General features: G+C 39.1%; 1 pseudogene; it reads right to left on the reverse strand.

Moving 5' to 3' along the window:
* Positions 1-2162: 2162 nt before the first annotated feature.
* LOC131162867 (pyrophosphate-energized vacuolar membrane proton pump 1-like) lies at positions 2163-3281 on the reverse strand (annotated as a pseudogene).
* Between the last annotated feature and the right edge of the window lie 4470 nt (positions 3282-7751).

Raw genomic sequence — 7751 nt, forward strand, 5'->3', positions numbered from 1 at the left:
GTGGTGTGTTACATATTTTAAGGAATATATATACATTTTATTTATTTATTTGTGGTTTAAATTGAGAGGGAAAAGGAGATATCTCGTGATTTTATTATTAAAATTAAATTCCTCTTGCATTTTTTAAAACTGTATAAAATCACAATCTTACAAATAAAAATTGACAAAACATGTCATAAAGATCAACAAAAATTTTACATAATAAACTAATCAAATTATGATATTAATTAATTTTATTAATATTCATATAAAGCACAAATCTGAATCCCCACTTATGAACCACAAGTGTGCCAAATTAATACTTGTTCATTCATCCGTGAGCTCCTTAATAATGGAGTTGTTTACAAATTAGTTGGCAAGTTTGTGAAAAGTGAAATAGCGAAAGACTTGTTTATTAAATAATGAGCAATTAAAAGGTCTATTATTTTGATCTTAGATAATGGAAATTTATGTTGCGACGTCCCGGACCCTGCTAGAGAAAATCGCTCTTTGGCACAAAAATGTGGGTTCGGTTGCGAATAGGGAAAAATGGATGTGTGATTTGAAAAAGATATTGTTGTGGAAAAATAATGTGTGATGAAGTCGCCACTAACCTTTTGAAGTGCGGTTAGAACACTTGATTGCTACCCCGTTGGGGGTAGAATCGGTCTGCGTCACCAGAGTCGGGCTCGGGAGTACGGTTACGCGAGGGGAAGGTATTAGCACCCTCTACGCGCCCATTCTTACGAACGGTATCATATTAATCAAAAATTATTTTCGAAATAAATCTAATAAGCCTTCCAAAACTACTCCATTTCAAAAATCAGAAGAATGAAAATACTATATAGGTATTCCCTCAGATACGGGGTAATCTAGTACTCGGAAGAGTCAATGAAAATAAAAAATAAGATATAAAATACGCTCCCGGTGGTTTTGAAAGCTGTAGGTTTTTCTAAGTAGGAAAATACTATTCCGGGAGGTTTTTGAAGTTTGTTCGAGAAGGAAATGATTTTATGGACCTAAAAATATTTTTGTGATTTTTGAAAGTGTGAAAACATTTTTTTGTGATTTTTCAATATTTTTCCCGAACTTCAAAATAACGCAAATAAAATCAATGGAAATCAAAGTATGAAAATATTTTTGGAATTTTTGAGAATTTTGTGATTTTTGTGAATTTTTGAATATCTAGATAATAATATACATGTGAAATGGAGAAAATCGGCATGCACCGGTTCTGGGGAGGAGAGCCGGTCAAACGTTGACTGGTATGGGAAAAACCAATTTAATGTCTTGGTCGAGACTATTGTGTCAACACGCGTTGCCTTACACGTGGACTGTGTATATTCAGGCGTGTGTTAGCGTGCATGAATGATGCATGATGCATGCGTGATCACGAATGCATGATTGTCAGTATGCATGGATAAGCACGAGCGTGAACGCGCATATATGCATGAATGAGCATGTGCACGAATGTGCATGCGTGCATGAATGAGCATGTACACGAATGTGTATGCGTGCATAACATGCATGTGTATGAATGCGTACGTACATGAATGTGTGTGCATGTATGAAAGAGCACGTGCATGAATGTGTGAACGCCCGCATACACGCGCGGGAACATGAGTGGGGCACCTATGTGAAATTGCATGCATGTGTATACGTGCACATGGGTGGTGTGAGTGCAAGTTCATGAATGATCGTAGCATGCATGTGCGTAACTGTGTGAATGTGTATGTTGCATGCATGTACGTGCATGAGCAGGTGAACGTGTGTGTAAGACTACAATGTACATACATGAGTGTATGGTTATATGAGTATGAGTGTGTGAGAGCGTGTTTGAATTTATGAAAGTGTTGCATGTTTGTGAGTGTTAGAATGTATGAACGAGTACAAATGTACTTGTGTGAGTGTGTGAATGCATGTGCATGCATGCGTGTATGTGTGATTATGAATGTGTGAATGCATGAGAGTATTGTGTGCATGTGTACGTGTGAAGGTGGGAATGCATGCGTGCATGTGTACGTGAGAAATTGCGTGCATGTATATGCACGCACATGGGAGGGTACATGAACGCATGCACGCATGAGTATGTAAGGGGTGGCAAGCATGCATTTGTGAGTGGGTGCGTGTAGCAGTGGGTGAAGGTCCACCTATCCGCGGACTATCTGGTCCTATCCATTCCTCTACATATTTTCAATAAGAGGCGTCCATTTATTTATCAATGACCTATCCTCCTGCTCCGCTACCCAAAGACTAATAGCCACACACAGGAACAACTGCCAGTTCCTAACAGCCTTCTAAGTACCAAAACTGAAGGTTGTGAATGAGGGTGAAAGGGTAATCCAGCTAACAATTCCAATTCTCACAGTTATAAGAATGGTGGAAATAAACAAGTTGTTTTTTTCAATGATGGTTCAGTTTCCTTGACAGCCTGGATTTCAAAGAAATCAGTTGCGAAAAGAGTGGCGACCAAACGGGCCAGAATACCCACAAAACTAATAAGCGAAGAATAGCACATGGCAGCGAAATCATGATGATTTTAAAGGATGATATGGAAGCAACAACAAGAGACGCACCAAAGGATTCAGCATATGAGCCGAAAAGATCAGAGACCATCCAGCAATATCCCCAATATTGTCACCAACATTGTCAGCAATCACAACAGGACTTCTTGGGTCATCTTCTGGGATGCTTCTTTCTACTCTGCCCACAAGATCAAATCCAATATCAGCAGCCTTAGCACAGATACCCCCGCCAACTCTCCCAAAGAGAGCCACGGAAGAAGCGCCAAGACCATAACCAGTAATAGTCTCAAAACGCCTTCCCAGTCATAACCATAGTACAGCTTGAAGAGATTAAACAATGTAAAACACCAAGAGATCCTTTGCAGCAAGGAGAAAACCCATGGCTGCACCAAACCGGAATGCAACAATAAAAGCCTTTGCGTACGTGGCAATTTTCACACCACAGGAACCAGAAACTAATGAGTTGACAGCACCAAGTAAGAAGGACGAAATACTGAAAACGGCTGTGGCGAGGGCTGGCTTGCATAACTTATGTGGGTTAGTGGAGTGAAGCCGTGAAGTGAGTGTCGTGTGGGTGTATATTTAGGTGGAGTGTGTGCAGGTCTGTGTAAAGGTGCACTCAACAATGTCTTCATAGGGTATCCGCAGGTGAGTGTGAGTGTGTGTATTTGTGTGAGTTACTGGTGCCTGTTGTAGCGGTGTGCGAACATGGGGTAAGTGTGTGTGTGGCAGTTATGTGTGCTTACTCTTCACTTTAATCACACACTCAGAAGTCATAACAGAAACGAGAAATTGCAGGGTCTACACTGGAAGAGCAGCAGTTAACAAAATGGCAGAATCCAATGGAAGAGAGCAATCAGTCGGTGACGACGGCTGCTGCAACGTACTGAGAGGACTTTCACCGGGACTCTCAATTCCACAAGAAGCTGCTCTGATTGTTAAAGAGTCGTTAAGCACAAATCTCTGTTGGATCTGCGAGATCTGTGTGGAGAATCTGCCGGCGGCCGTGCGAGACGGAGATGCCGACAAGGGAACTGCTGCTCGAGACTGTGGGATGGAGGTTGGCAGAGTGGCAAAAAAAAATCGCGTGGGAAGCTGCGGTTCTACATCAGCAATTCTCTTCCCTTCTCGGTTATTTGCAGGTCGGCCGGGATGGTTGTGACCATGAGATGCGAGAGGAATGGTGAGCAATGGTCTGATGGCTGTGACAGATGGAGGTTACGAATCGGGGCTGGGTTCAGAAGAAATGCAAGGGTGGTGGTTGTGGAGGAAGGACGAGAGAGGCTTCGGCCATGGAGGAAGAGAATGGTTGAGGGTGGGCCGGCTGGAGGTCTCGGCCAGGGGAGAGTTGAAGTGGTGGTCATGAATGGAGGTATGTTGCTGGTTCTGGTGCGTGAGTGGCCGAGAGGGAAAAGCAGATGGGGGAGTGCTCGCAGGGCGCTGTGAGTGAGGTGGAGGATTGGTTGCTGCTGGTGAGGAGTGGTCAGATCTGGTGGCTGGTCGGATGCCGTGAGTAAGTTGGAGGATCTGGCGGGAGAGATGAGAGGTTGCAGCTGGTGGTGCGTGTTCGGGAGTTGCAGGTGCTACCAGCGAGAGGGAAAGAGAGAATGGGGGAGGAGAGAGATATGGAAAGTGCCCTGCCTCTCTGCGTTGGGTTGAGGCTCTCTGTTTATTGAGAGTTCGTTGGCGCCAGGATCACATTCTTTATAACTGAAACTAGGCTGTTCTGTTCCTTTATTCTCGCACGCAAGTGCCAATTCTGTTGAAGGCTCCACGGTTAACTTTTATTTCTATGTATTTTCTTATTTGCTTGGTATTTTTCCTTTTTGTATCTTATTCTTTTAAATTTCTTATTATTCTTTTTGTTGGCCATTTTTGTTTTCCTAAAAAGAAAAACCCAAATTTGAAACTCAAAACCCGGTTCCCAAAATTTGGAAGGATCTGGACTCGGAAAGACGACTTGGTAAAAATTCAATTTAAAAATTATACGACTCGACTCCTAAAAATTTGAAAACTTGGAAAAATTTGGGGCTCAACCCGAGACACCAAGACTCAGTTAAAGACACCGGGACTCGACTAAAAGCACTGGGTCTCAAATAGAAAACAACGAGACTCGATCGAGAACACCGAGACGCAATTTGAAATACCAGGGCTCGGTAGGCATACCGGGACTTGGTTAAAAAATGCGGGGACTCAATTTAAAATACCAGGGCTCGATGGGTATACCGGGACTCAGTTTTGAAGTAAAATGACTCAACTTTAAAGACTCGAGACTCAATTTAAAATACCAGGGCTCAATTTACAACATAGGGACTCAATTTAAAAACACTAGACTCTTAAAGTAGGGTACTCCAATTTTCGGGATTCGAAGTCAACTTTTATTGCACCAGGTCTTTCAAAAACAGTCTGGTTAAAATTGGGGTGCCGACAATGAGCAATTAAAAGGTCTATTATTTTGATCTTAGATAATGGAATTGTGCCTCCAAGGTGAACTGGTGAAGGTAAACTAATTAACTTTAGAAATTTATGTATATTAATCCAACCTATTACTATTCTAATTTGACTGACTATTTTCTACATATATCGATCCTTTCAACACTTCTGATTAACAACAACAACAACAACAACAACAACAACAATAATAATAATAATAATAATAATAATAATAATAATAGCATGCTTAATATCTTGTATAAATTTTAGAAAATATAAGAAGATTGGCGGTCATAAAAAATTCACAGAAAACCTCCCTCCTTTTGAGTCAAATTATAAACAGAATTTGTTTTTTTTTTTTTGCCTTTTGCATATTTTATAATAAACTACTTCTTTACTTAATCTGCAGATCCTTCCTAATTATGGGAGTGGTTGATCAGTTGAAGGGGCAAAATTTAGATTTTTTTGATAGAAAAATCCTATGGAAGTAAAAATGAAATGATTTTATCCAATAATTGTTTTAGCAAAAAGAAATTATATACTATTGTAATTTATTAGCATACGTTTTCTAATCATTTAAAAAAGGGAGTCATAACTCAATTAATAGGTATAAATTACTTAATTAGTTTTTGGAAAAGGTCTTCCATTGACATTTAGATTATGATCTCTACCTAATTATAAGAACAAAAAATTGAAGAAAGAGAAGTAAAATAATTTAAATGAAGCAAGATTAGTTGTCAAGATGTAGAACATTAGAATAAGAGTGGGAGAAGAAATTGTAATGATTTGGTGTCTACCCTAAGCATGGCGATCTCATATTTTATAACTACGATCTGTAAATTAAGACTCCAACAACTCCATTTATGATTACTTTGTCGACTTATATCTCCATACTTAACATGAATGTGGAAGATATTGGTGTTCCTAAAATTGAAATTGAAGGCTCTAATTCATTAAGATATTTGGCAGCCCATTCTCAAGCTCTGTCCAATATTTCAAATTGTAATGGAACTGGTGGAACTCATGGGTTCAACTCATTAAGCTATTTAGCAGTCCATTCTCCCAACCTCAAGTGTCCATGTTCTCTACAAGAATCAAAGATTCTTTGCCCATTGAATTGAAATACTTCTCCCCCAACTCAACTAGATCCTCACAAATGCAAGCAAGCAAAATTCACTGAAGGGTTATGTGATTTGGTTTAACCCTCTCCTCTTCCATCAGCCCAAACAATTCAAGTACCTCACTCCCTCCTCCATTGTGACAACATCCCAACACCATGGTGTTCCAAAGAACCACATCTCTTGAAGTTGTCTCCCTAAAAACCATGGTGTTCTAATTTTTTTTTAAAATTATTCTAATGATAATCTTTAATTTAAAATTATTTTGAAAATAAAATTAATTGTCTAAATGTATAGAACACAAGTATAAAATTTTTATTTTTTAAAGATTCGTAATGGAAATTTAAATAATAGCAAATTTGTTTAACTGTTCAAAATAGTTTGTTGTTTTCTTTATAGATTTCAAAGTAATACCAAAAAATTATTTTTCAATCAAGCGAAGTTTAAAAGATACGATTTTTTATTTCTTATAGGTTGTTATTATTTTAGGAGGTCAAGTCTAAATGGCAGGAAGCTCAAACAGTGTTTCAGTGATAATCCTATTGTACATAGGGGGGGGGGGGGGGGAGGAATTATCACAAGAGTAGATGATGTTGGTTATAGCACTAAGCTAGTTCGAGAAATTCTAATTAACAAGAGGGCAAAACTAAACAAATTATATGCTAAAATATACAAATATTTGCATATTGATTCAAACCCGGTATGCATTGCGGGTGACTGCAAGATACCCTATGCGGGGGTTAAATGATACAATGTTCTTTGAATTTGTTCTTATAATAGATGATTATGGTTAGCGCATTGCATTGGACGCACACGTACAACTCCTGCCCAAATATTTATACTATGAAGTTATATGTGGAGACCATTTCTCAAATATTAAATACATAAGTTGGTGTTTCTGAGGATACATAAATGTTGATGCCTGGGGAACACGTTGCTGAAGTGGAAGGAGACACGCAACCAACACCTCATTATAAAATGACTGTGTGGGATGGATGGGCAATACAAGAGTGTAGAGTTTGGTGGGGATAATTTGACTAATGTGAAAATGAATAGTGGTATGGGATTGCCGTTCCAGCCGCCAGCATATGGAATTCCTATTTATCACATAGATGATTAGTCTAGGAACGCTGATGTTCTCGCTAATTTATATGCCATTACTAACAATATGTGTTAGGCGAGGGGATAACATCGAGCAGGAAACTGCTGAAGAGTTAAATGAGTTCACCGATTACGAAAGCTATGTCTTCTGCGATGATGTGAATCCATCCCCCGTGAAACGAATGCTGACATCTACAAAAGACAAGTAATAGACAAACCTCTAATGTACGCTAAAATTGATGTATGGACGTTGCAAATGTGACACGTCAAGAGGAGCTCCTTATACAAGTCACTCATTGAGATGAGTCGTTTGAGCTGTGCAAGGGGATGATCTTTGAGTCCAAGCCACTCATATGTTTTCATATTGTCAAGTGATATCTCCTTGACCAAGTTTTGCGTTAGTTCGGATATCGATAGGGCATTTGTGATGCCCTGATTTTTGTACCATTTTTTCCCAATAAATAATAAATATTAATCAAACATTGGCCACGTCAAATACTCTGATACTACTTCAACCCTCCCCGAAATAGGTATCAAGTAAACGGTAAATCTCATATACACAAACCTAGAGCGGAAGTCAATATATTAAAACCAT

Source organism: Malania oleifera, chromosome 8 (genome assembly GCF_029873635.1).
Source record: "Malania oleifera isolate guangnan ecotype guangnan chromosome 8, ASM2987363v1, whole genome shotgun sequence".
NCBI classification, from domain to species: Eukaryota; Viridiplantae; Streptophyta; class Magnoliopsida; order Santalales; family Ximeniaceae; genus Malania; species Malania oleifera.